Here is a 12,322-nt window from a genome sequence, read left to right on the forward strand (position 1 = left end):
TAAAAGCAGTATATGGTAACAATATGCTAGAGCTAATATTGTAATGTTGTTTTGGTATATACACTCTAAAAAAACAAACGGTGCTATATAGCACCAAAACAATTGCTTTGGATCGTAACGATAGAAGAACCATTTTAGTGCCATATAGCACCGGTGAAGAACCAGTGAAGCACCAGTGAAGCACCAGTGTAGAACCATATAGGGGCCATATAGCACCACATATGGTTCTAAATAGCACTATATGGTTCTACACAGGTGCTTCACTGGTGCTTCACTGGTTCTTCACCGGTGCTATATGGCACTAAAAATGGTTCTTCTATCGTTACGATCCAAAGCAACTGTTTTGGTGCTATATAGCACCGTTTGTTTTTTAGAGTGTAATGTAAGAACGAATGCCCATTGACTGTATTAAACTGTAAAATTAGTACAAATTCAATTATAATAGACAGTCAGGCAGGCACCCTTGTATTATCAATTACACCACGCTTGCTATAATTCCAGCCAACACAAATCTGTGAAACTCAGAATGCTTTCAAAAAAGAAGCATTGTTACCGAATTAGGAAGCAGCTGGAAACAGGTTGAGTGTTAATTGCAATGCATTTCAGCATGATAATTACTCGCATAGAAAGGAAAGGTATATTTCTATTTGTATACACATACGTACATAATTCATATTCACAAAATACACGCAAGACACTCACTGAACTGTAAACTTGCGAGATTATGCGAGTATGTGTCAAACTAAAGCGTCTCTAAAGCCTTTAAATGCATCTGCAGCAGGCACTTATTTTGACAAGACACGCGATGCACACAAGATCTCTGGACACGCAGAACACATATTTTGAATAAAGGAACCACACACATGACGGGCTACATACATCTAACTTCACATCGAGCGCTCTCGAAAAAGAAGTCACCGGCCGCCTCTTGACTATAGGCACCAACAAAACAATACTTTGTTCTAAATGGGTTGTATTAACAAGCAGTTGTTTAGTAATGGAGCTTTGGGAAATGAACAAAGTTGTTACTTTTCCAAGATAGAATAATCTGTTTTATTCCTAAATAACACACAAGTTGTATTGACCATTATGATAAGCTACCTTTAAATCTCCAGTCCCCATTGATGGAAAATTACATAAAAATTGCATTAAACGTCATCAAAATGTCTCATTTTGTTTTGCACAAAAGAAAATTGTTTTGGGTGTGTAAATTATGACAAAATGTCTTAAGCCCGGAATACACTGCAGGATTTTTGCCCTCTTATAAGATCATTAACTTATCACACTGTACGACATCGTTTAAACTCGGGTAGGACAGGCATGTAGACTGTACGATGATGACACGGAAGCTTCGGCAGCACGTCACACGTTGCGCGACGTCACCAGCATGCGCTCGTGGTAACAAATACCAGTACGCAGGTCGTAGCAGCAAACACACTGTGCGGTGATCGTCTGGGACAGCCAATCGTGCAGTGTATTCCGGGCTTTAAGTTTTGAATATAAGCAATTCACCATGAAAGTTTGCATTTATCTGTTTAGCACATGCACTTCCAGATCAACTTCTACTGTAAATCAAAAAGAGAACAAGTTTATATTCAGTAGGTCACAGCACTTTTTTCCACTTATCTGCAACATTTCGATTGAACATAGTGCTCACCAATTCATGTGCGGTGACAGTAACAGCAGGCTAGAAGTGGATCTTACAACGTGCTATATTGCATCACCTGTTGTTTCCTGCAGTGCGAAATGCCAGTCCCATGTATGTGCAGATTAGCACTGGTCGTCATGACGACCACAAAGGAACATTGCTATTAACTTTTCTGTGTTAATAACGGAGACCCAGGGTTAAGCAGTGTTATTGAATCGGAAAGTATATTGACAATCCCCATTAGTCGTCTTGAAAGCGGTGAGTCACAGCAAAACCACACAGATCTGAAACTGGTCTCCAGTCATAACAAAACACTTGGTTGGAGACACGTGATCGTGTATGCAATATGCCTCTTGACTGACCCTTCAAAAGAATCTAATTGAAAGTATGCTGTGGGTTAAAGCTTATCCTTCAATGCATTCAAAGTCAATGTGACATTAAAAAGGACCCATTTAGTTTCTTAAATGAATCCACTCATTTGTTCTGGCTTCATTCTGGTACTGTATGTAACTCTCACCATCCACTTACTTTCTGATTTAAAAATTTGTTGCTGTTTTTATGTTTTAAATGCTAAAATCAAAAAGACGTATGCATGATTAGAGCTAAAATGACATAAATGATTTCACTACAAACAAGTTCATTGACCTTCTACTCACTTTTTTGCTGCTCCTCCGGCTCTCGACATCCACACAGCCAAAAACTGATCTCTTAAAATTACCCATGACATGCTGACGTCTTTACTGATGTCATCAGTCATGCTGCATCTTCAAAACTCTGTGTTCAAGAGGGATTTGAGAGACTGAATTCACCGAAACAGAGACCAAACAATGTGACGTATTTAAAATGGGATAAGCTCCAATATTATATTCATGTATATGATTTTTCCAAAACTAAACATCAAAAACCAGGGGCTTGCGCCCTGCAGCAATGAGATACCATTTAAGTTTAATCTTTTCAATGCTTATTATTTTGAATTATATACTGTATATCTGTTTCTCTGAAAAGGGAATATTAATAGATCCGGGTTTGATCAGACAAGCAAGAGAGTACGGCTCTAGTTTGCCATAAGTAACAGTGTTGTTCACTACAACATCATAATTGCAACTGAGATATTGCTTTTATACCATTTTAAAAACAAGAACAAAGTATAGATGGTTTCAGCAGTAACAACATAAACAAATGGCGTTCGTGGAACAAACTTAACTATCAGTAAACTTCCACAAAGAATTAATAACAACAGGGTCCTTTTAGAGGAGTTTATTTCTGTTAACAAGCTTAATAAACAACCTTACCTTAGTTTAAATCATACCTAAGTTAATATCAAAACTGAGCTAATGTTACTGTAAAATGTGCTGGGGGGCGCGAGCAAAAACTAATGCAGGGTTAGTTGTAACACGGACCGTTTACATGTTGCACAGGGTTAAGCGTTTTGATTTATCTGTATTGTTTTCATGCTGCCAAAAGAAGGTCTCCCGCAAAGTTATGGAAAGGTATCATGTTCTTCCATAGAGTTATTGATGAAAGAGTGTTTTGGTGGCACGTAAGTACATTTTTTCATCATATGTTTTTTTTTTCGGTTTCTGAGTTGGGTGTGTAAGACACCAAAAGGTCATCTTAATATGTCTTGTTGACTCAAACATAGCATCATTTTGATATATGTCTGCCGCCCTTAGCAACTTTTTTGGTAGGCTTGAAAATATTTTCACAGAGCGGGGTTAGTTGTTACGCTGTGTAACCCCTCAGCACTATGAAAACAGCTAACGTTAGCGTACTTCTTGCCGTTGTTTTAAATATGCTGGCTGCTAAATGTCTGTCTTATCAAAAATTGTGTGTTAAAATATTTTGTATTTTAGTTCATATTTTATTGAGATATCTTTTTATCTATTTATTGATTCAATAAGGTCAATGTCAAAGATTAAAATCAATGAAATTAATGGCTAAAAATCAGACTTTAAATTTCATTCAGTGTAAATACCTGTCTATTATAGGCAAATATATAAACAATATCCACTTCAGGTATATAGACAAAATAGTATTGAAATATTTGTCTGCAAACTTAATTTTTACAACTAACCCCCTGCCTGTTATAATTAACCCCACCTATGGGGGCTAAGTTGAAACGTTTGCATTTCTGTCATGTTTGGAGTAATTGTCCAAGAATGGTAAGTACTAGGAACACACTTCAAATGGTCATTTGTAGCAGAGATGTGTATGTTGCTTGTATAAAATTATAATAAATCAAACTTATAATCCATGATCGCCATCTCCCCTTGTTTATAGGAAACCAAAACATTTGTTATTTTCATAAGGGTATTATTTCCAGAGTTTAGTTTAGCCACTAGTCAGACCATTAAACAAACAGAGACCAAAAGTTAAGTTCCAACGCAACGCATTACTGCGACAACGCACGTGTGTCCGATCAAAACGTTTATATATTTGGCATGTTTGTTTCTATGGCAACATGAATAACACTGACATTGATCTACAGATGAAAGTAAATCTAACATTAATTCACTTATTAAAGTGATAGTTTACTCAAAAATGAAAATTCTGTTATCATTTACTCACTCTCATGTTGTTACAAACCTCAGAGACCCCAATGACTTCCATAGTACACTGTAAAAAGTGTTTCTGTGCCTTAGTAGATTTAACAAAAATAAATTGAGTAAACTGTATTAAAAAATTTAATTCTTGTTTTTTTAATCAAAATATGAGTTAAAATAAAATAAAAATTGGAATAAATTGATTAATTCTAAATGAACACATTATTAAGTAAATTCAACTTAATTTTATTATGTATAATCGATTTAAATTTGTAAGAAAGAAATTAACTTAATAATTTTGTGTTAAAACTACATGAATTATTTTAGTAAACACAACTAACTAGGCAGTGGACTTGCAGTTCCCAGCATGCTTTGCATGGGACTGAATTTGGAGAGTGAAATTTGAATCGAAACTTTTTTTGTTTTGTTTTTAACTAAAAAGAAAGACTTGTTAGTGTTTAATGTTCATTTATCTTCGATATTTGAAAGAGTTTCTGTTTCTTCTTTGAGTTTTGTAGTTACCATTGTTCAGAAGACTGGTGCTTGTGCATAGACTGCATACTGAAGTATGTCGCGCTTTACAGCTGCCCAAAAAGAAACTGAGTGGGTGCGTTGTTTGAATAAACGTTTCTAGCCCTAATCTCACGGCATAAAAACAACAACTAACCATAAATATGTTACCTGTACCAAAAAAAGTAGGTTTATCTAACTGAGTAATACTAGTACAATTAGTTAACTCAACTCAATTTTATTGCATTCATATTAAGTAATGTTAGTGTGTTTAATATACTTAAAAAAGGTTGCAAGTTGACTCAACCTAAAACTTCCCATGCAGTCACTTGCCTCACTTTTTATAAGTTAGATCTAGGTATTACTTTTTACAGTGTAAGGAAAAGAATACTATGGAAACATTCCTCAAAATATCTTCCTTTGTGTTCATTAGATCAAAGAAATTTATACCAAACAAACCAAAATACTTCTAAATGTTACCTGCACCAGGTCGCCTCTACATAAACTATGCAACTGTTGAGGCTGTTGTCATGTAACCCAGAAAGTCAAGGCGGCATATTTATTAAAAGTCTCCAACTCATAATTATTATTTCAACTCAGATATAAATGGTTAAATAAAAAACTGAAACTCAGAATCACCATAATCCTGACATGCAGTGTTATATTGTTCATATGAATCAAATAGCACCACTTGTAAGTGAAACATTGAACAGTATAGAAAAACCTTCCTCAGAATGTAACATGGCATTTTTAAGTGGTTAAAATGTGAAGTCTCAAAAGAGCAACTGGCTTGAGTTTGTAACATGCAGACTTTCAGACATCTGAATGAAATGTACTTGGTCATTTTCTAAAGCCTTTAATTATTAAACACAGCCTCTGGAAAGAAGATAACATCAGCATTTAAAAAAGACAAGAAAATCCTATTTTTTTTTTTCATTTTCCATAGGGAAGAGATTAAGGGAAAGATCTTGGTGAATCCTAATTACTCTGATTTACAGGCACAGGACATTTATCTTAATAACTCTGTTGAACTTCGTCAAAACAAATGCATTACATTTAGGCACAAAATATGAAATAATTCATGCTTGCTATCTTGTGGTTATGATTGAAATCGCTTCATAAACTTTTGCATGGTAATTTAGCACACACTTTAAATGACAAACTGTCATAACCTCCTCCTCGCCTACATGGCTCACCTCAAGTTATTTCTGCACATAACAATGAATTTACATAGTGTGACAACTTCAACCTTTGACAGATGTGCTTTTCTGTTAAATGCTGGAGCAGTAGTGTTATTAAAGGGCTTGTGCTCACACACACAAAATCACACAAGGCAATCTTTATCTTTTTCCAGGCCACAGAGTTCAAAGGGAATACTCAATTTTACCCAGAAGGCTTGGTTATGGGTTATGCTTGGCTGTTATGCATTAACTGGTCATCATAACCATGCGAAAAATATTAAAAAAAGAGAAAATCTCTGAAGCACAGCTTTACGACCCTTTGTTGTTTCTAATGCTTTGCAGAAGCTGTTAGGTTTAACTGATCAACATTCAGTTTAAAGGCAAAAGTGTGTTTTCTCTTCTTGTTTTTTTATGACTTGCATGAGTTTGTTTTAGAACAGGGAAACATCTCTAGGCTAGTTGTGCCAAAATGAAAAGACAGTAAATTTATTTAAACATGTAAATAAATCATCATTAATCTCTTCATTTTATTTTAGTTTGATGTTATTCAGATAATGAATTTTAATATTACCGACAATAAAAAAAAAAATCTTAGCCCGGTGATATGTGACTAATGGACTCTATTATCATTTCATTATGACAATTCTCTTAAAGCTCAAATCATTTTTAAATATGATATTGGTGCTGCCAAAACAGTGTTGAGACAAGATTCTCCAAATAATTTTGTACAGCACAGATTTATAGGTTAGAACTGTTTCATTCATTTGGTACAACTCTGAATAAATATTAGCCTAAAAAGTGGCAGAGGACAATCTTGTGTTTATTTGTTTATGAGTAAGCCTATACATGCACATATGCAGACATAATATGCTTTTGCAATTAATTTGCAGTAGACAATGCATTATAATTAATATTTAATATAAGAGGAGTTTAGATGCAAAACCCTCTAAGTGTGTATGAAATGTTTTCTTGTAAATTTGCATTTTTATCAGTTATTTTACTTTAATGCCAATGACAAGTTTATTCAGTAATCGAAATGCCTTATTTTCACAAATGTCACTCTAGTCATTTCAAATGTGACTGTCTTTCACTGCAAAACCCTCTAAGTGCATGTAAGTTTTTTTTTACAAAAACATCCACTTCTAAAACAAAATCCACTTTTTTGGAGAAAACGGCAATACAGGTAAATTGTTGACAGAACCGGTTAATGCAGAAAGTCATTTGGAAACCATGTCATCTAAGCAGGTAAGGTAGCCTATGAGACATTATTTAAGGTCGAAAAACTGCAAACCGTTGCTTTAAATGTGATTCACAGTTGTTTTGAGCATCATCATTCATCCAATTCATCTTCTGCTCACTTAGAGGACTTTACTTGAAAAATCGACTTGGAGTTTAGAGGATTCTGCCAACTAATCTTTATTTTCTGAATAGCCTGATGCTGGGATTAAGCGAATTTGAAGCAAAGGTATTTGATGAACATATAATAAATGTATCTAATTTTTGATAGAGGTAGCATATAAAGTCTTTTGCATCTGAGCTCATGATATATTCTGATTGGTCAGTTTACTAATGATAGGTGTCATTATGCACCTATTTTTACACCATATGCACATTGTATGTTAATATTACAATGTCACTTAGTAAGGCTAATGCTGCGTTTACACCAACCGCGGTAGAGGTGTGAAGCGCGAGTGATTTCAATGTTAAGTCAATGTGAAGACATGTTGATGCGCGTCTGGAGGTCCCGCGGCGCGGATGAGGCGTTTGGCGTGGCGCGGAAGACGCGTTTCCGCTTCATTTGCGCGTCTAGTTCGCGCGAATTGAGTGTTGTGTGCAGTATGCGCGAATGGTGCTTTTTGTGCATTTTGCGGTTCACGCAAATTCGCGGCTGATGCCCGAGTTAAAAAATTTGAACTTTGGCGAAATTTCGCGCCGCGTTAACCAATCAGGAGCCGCTTGCTGCTGTGGTGGCAGCCCTGCTCGGAGTCACTCATTCAACCAATTCTTGATATTGTCCGTAAGCAGTCACCCGGAGCTATACGACACAAGTTCTTATTTCTATAGAGGAGACAGGAGTAAAAAGGACCTCGCTTGTCAGTGAGGACATTGGGAAACCAGGGAAGTTGTAATACACATTTCACTTTTGAGTCACGTGACGTTTATTGACCCGCACCATTTATTTCCCCCCTATAGTAAGGTTACTAGATACAAACTGGTAACTCTCTCGATAAATGCACAACCAACATCAGTCATCTTGCAAACAGACAACCGCATAGCACTTGCCCCTCCCACAAGAAGCGGAGTTTGCCTCTGACTCGCGTCAAATGCTTGCTTTTTCCGCGGGTCTACTTCGCTCTACACGCGCGAATGCATTTAAACTGTTCAAGCGGCAAACTAGGTGCAGTAGATGCGATTTTGATGCCTGAAACGCAGTTGGTGTAAACACGGCATAAGCCTCTTATTAAAAGTGTAAATGTAATGAATGTAACGATGGCCTTAATAATAAAACTGATTCACTTTTATGGTTATGTTTGTTTGTAATATATGAACACACCAACTATTTAATTGTATTAATTATGACTACATAAGCTTAACTACTGCTTCCTTTGCAGCAGACAGACTGTACAGTACACCAGAGAAGTCCAATTTATATTTATTCTATAGCCCAAAAGGAAAACTATGTCTAACAATCTTTCAACTAAATGCAGCCATCCCTTGCCAAGTTGTTTATGGCATGTTGCCCAGCCAGTTGAAAGAAGCCTGTAGCAAAATTTCGTTTTTTTTTCAAGCAGGGTAGTTACCATGATTTTTCTTCGCACATTTCTCTGAGGAAATGTTAAGGGAAGCAGTGCTTACAACACATAACACCTCTATTTGAAAAACGCTGTAGAAACATGTTTCCACCTCACAATTTTCTCCACAAGAGTGAATTTAGCTTCGCCATCTGAAAGTTTAAGAGCCCAAAGCAGGGGATGCAGCTGGAGGTAGAGGTTACAGAATGGACAAAATGTCCTCATCGAATTCCTTTATAGTTCATGAAGAATGGAAACTACAGCACAGTCTACGTTTATATTTATGCATTTGGCAGATGCTTTTATCCAATGTGACTTACAGTGCATTAAATGTATACATTTTATTAACAGTTGTATTCCCTGGGGATCAAACCCTTGACCCCTTTGTGATGCTAATGCAATGCTCTACTAGTTGAAATTCACACAGATATATAACTGTAATACACAGACTGTAAGACACGTATTTGTTCCCTTACACCATTTACTGTAAGTACTTTACTTTTACTAAATATTAAAAAAGAATGTCAATATAATCTCTAATTGTATTTTAAAATGTATTTCTAGAATTGGGCTTGTCTTAGTCTGAATAAAAAATGAATGGAAAGTTCCCTTGGGAATATACCCTTTTCTTTCTTTTTAAGTTTTGGTCAAGAGGTGTTTAGAAACCCTGGATATAATTATAATAATATATAATTATTTTCTATTACATGTTTGAGTTACTCAAACTGAGTATACAAAGCTGCAGTAGCCTCTCCCATATCCCACTGCTCCATAAAAGTCTTGTTGATGGAAATAGGTTCCCTTTCAATACGGTTCACTTCGCATTGCGTCAGTTAGCTGACGCTATGGGGGAAACTCCTGTTTACTCCGTGACTGAAGCCTATTGGTTAACGTCTGTACAAAGTACAGACCAATGACGTTTGAACCCGCGCGCGGGAGTAACGCGTCCTTATATAAGCGCGGTTCAATCGTCAGGAGCTCATTATTTTCTCCTTCAGCGCGAACCTCTCGCTGCTCCGAAGAAAAAGAAGAAGCCTTACCTCGCCGTTGACAAAAGCCCTGCAGCGGAGTCCAGGCCTAGCGTCTTCTCCTGCCGTTTTCCGGCTGAGAACCGAAGATAGCAGAGTCCAGGTCTAGCGTCTTCCCCTGCCGCTTTCCGGCCGAGAACCGAAGATAGCCTTCGCTTGCCGTGGTACGAGCCCTGTGCAGCGGACACGCCTGACGAGGTCTCCCCTGCGGCCGCCCGGTAAGATCAATATTTTTAATATAAAGCTATAAGCTAAAAGAGCAGGCGCTGTTGTAATAGCGTCCAGCACAGCGGCTCGGTGAGCCTCTCTGCTATGAATTTCCTCCGAGCGCGTTACCGGTCTGGCACCTCCCACGCCGGGACCGCGCTTATGCTTTGGTTGTCTTATCCATGTTTCGTGCTCCCCCTGCTGTTCCTCTCTCGCCGGGATGAACACACGGCGAGCCATGAGACTAGATGGATGCATAGACAAGCACACACGGACTAACCCCCCCTGTGTTCTGTCACACCGCAACCGTTCATGCTTACAGAGTCCCTTCGCTCCTCTCAAATTCAGTGGCGAGATCTCTGGCACATATATTAATCCCCCGAGTGCATCGGGTGATACCGTCACGACGCATGGCTGTTCTGTCTGTTGCTGCTCCCCTCTGCCGTTCCTCTCTTGTTGAGATGAACAAGCGGGGAACCGTAGACCTGGATAGATGCATACGACAAGCAAACACGGGCGGTCTGCCCCTGTCTCTGTCATAGCACAGCCACTCGTGCTCCACGCTCGCGGAGTCCCTCGCTCCTTTCCCCACAGTGGTGAGGTCTCTTAACGGCTTAGCTAGCACGCGGTATTACGGCTCGCTGCCTCTAAATGCAGCTGTCCAGTGTTCAACGATTACAGAGCTTCATGCCCCTCCCCTCCTGGAGCGGCGCGATCTCATTCGTCTGCTCGATAGGGCCGATTCGCCGCTATTGGAGCACCAAGAACACTCATTTTAAGAGAGCTTCATGCCCCTCCCCTCCTGGAGCGGCACGATCTCATTCGTCTGCTCGATAAGGCGGACACGCCTCTATTGGAGCGTTAAAACACTTATTATAGAGCTTTACTGGCCTGAGCCGATCTCACTTCAGATAGCTCATTTTTCGTCTGCCTGGTAATTTCTCTCTGGTTTAGACGGAATCAGAGGCAGAACGAATTTGTTTATAATATACTGAGGCCCGAATACCTCCCTTTATTCAGTCCCGTCCTATATCAGTGCGCTGAATATTGGTACATTCTTATATATATATACCCGGTTTTTCTGCCCTTTTAATAAACGGCAAAACCGCGGGCCTCGCGGCAGACTTCCTCTCTGCGATGGGTTCAGTCTGACATTAAACTACCTAGACATACTACCCTGCTCCATGAGCCGTTCGGTCACCGTCACTACTGAGGCTTGTGCACCTGAACGGCTGAGCTCTGGTCTCCGCAGCATAGCTGCATCAACAGAGAACGAAACTGTCTGGGAAAAAGGGGTTATGTCGCGCCTCGGCTGGACTGCCCTGAAATGTTTTCTGTGTGCTGTTTATCCAAACATACTGTGTAATACTGTCGGCTATGCGACCTCACTATAGTGGCGAACGGTATTTAATTCCTCTAAAAAGAGTAATTTCCGTGCTTACTATACTGTGTATTGACACCCACGGTTGTACGGTGTCTCTAAACACTTTATCGCCTTACTGACAAGCAATCAGTAATACGCACACACGGCCCGCTGTCCATAATTCTATCGACGCTAGCCGAAAAAAAACCCGGTTTGGCCATATACTGTGTATTGACACCCCACGACTGTACGGTGTCTCTAACACCTTTCTGCCAAATTCGCTCGCAGCCCACCTCAGTTTCTCCGCTACGATGCTGATGGCGCAAACGAGCACGGTCTTACGGCTGTTATTCTCTCTTCCTAGAGGAAGGACAGCCTCAGACTTTTGCATGGCTCCAAGCGTTTGAATCGCGCCCTCTCCGGACGGCCACTCAAACCCTTTACAGCCAAGCGGTTTATGACGTTTTTCGGCCATATAGCTGATTTATATTAGCGGATCCGAAGACGCTCACACCTCCGCTCCAATACTCGGAGATATTAAGGGTAATATCAACCTCAAGTGAGCTTGCTACCCGCCACAATTAGTTTCAAAGCTTAAAGCGCGCGCACAGTCAGACGCGCGCGGCATCTCGTTTAAGACGGGCGCACGTACCCCTCTAACGAGCCTCAGAAAGCTGAATATCGTGGCATTGTTCATAAGTCCACTTCAGTTTGACTAAGCAAAGGTCCCGCCCCGAGCTGACGGCCGGGAAGCTTGCTTAAGTTACACACTGCTGCATGGAGTGCTGTCATTACGAGCTAGCCCAGCATTTGCTGTGGGTTGAACACGCTTTACGACGGCAATCAGCCTTCGGCGCGTGGAACGCCGTTTGTCTCATATAAATCACCTTGTACTGTGAATACGGTACATTAAGAGGATGATTTAGCACTGCAGCACTCTCGACCGTGTTATTGTGATAATGCGGTCGGGCAATCTACGGTGGTTTCATTATTTACCGAACCAGACTGAGATCTCGCCCCCTGAACAAGCTGACGAGTCATCTCCTTTAT

The sequence above is a fragment of the Paramisgurnus dabryanus genome, chromosome 1 (assembly GCF_030506205.2).
Source record: "Paramisgurnus dabryanus chromosome 1, PD_genome_1.1, whole genome shotgun sequence".
NCBI lineage: Eukaryota > Metazoa > Chordata > Actinopteri > Cypriniformes > Cobitidae > Paramisgurnus > Paramisgurnus dabryanus.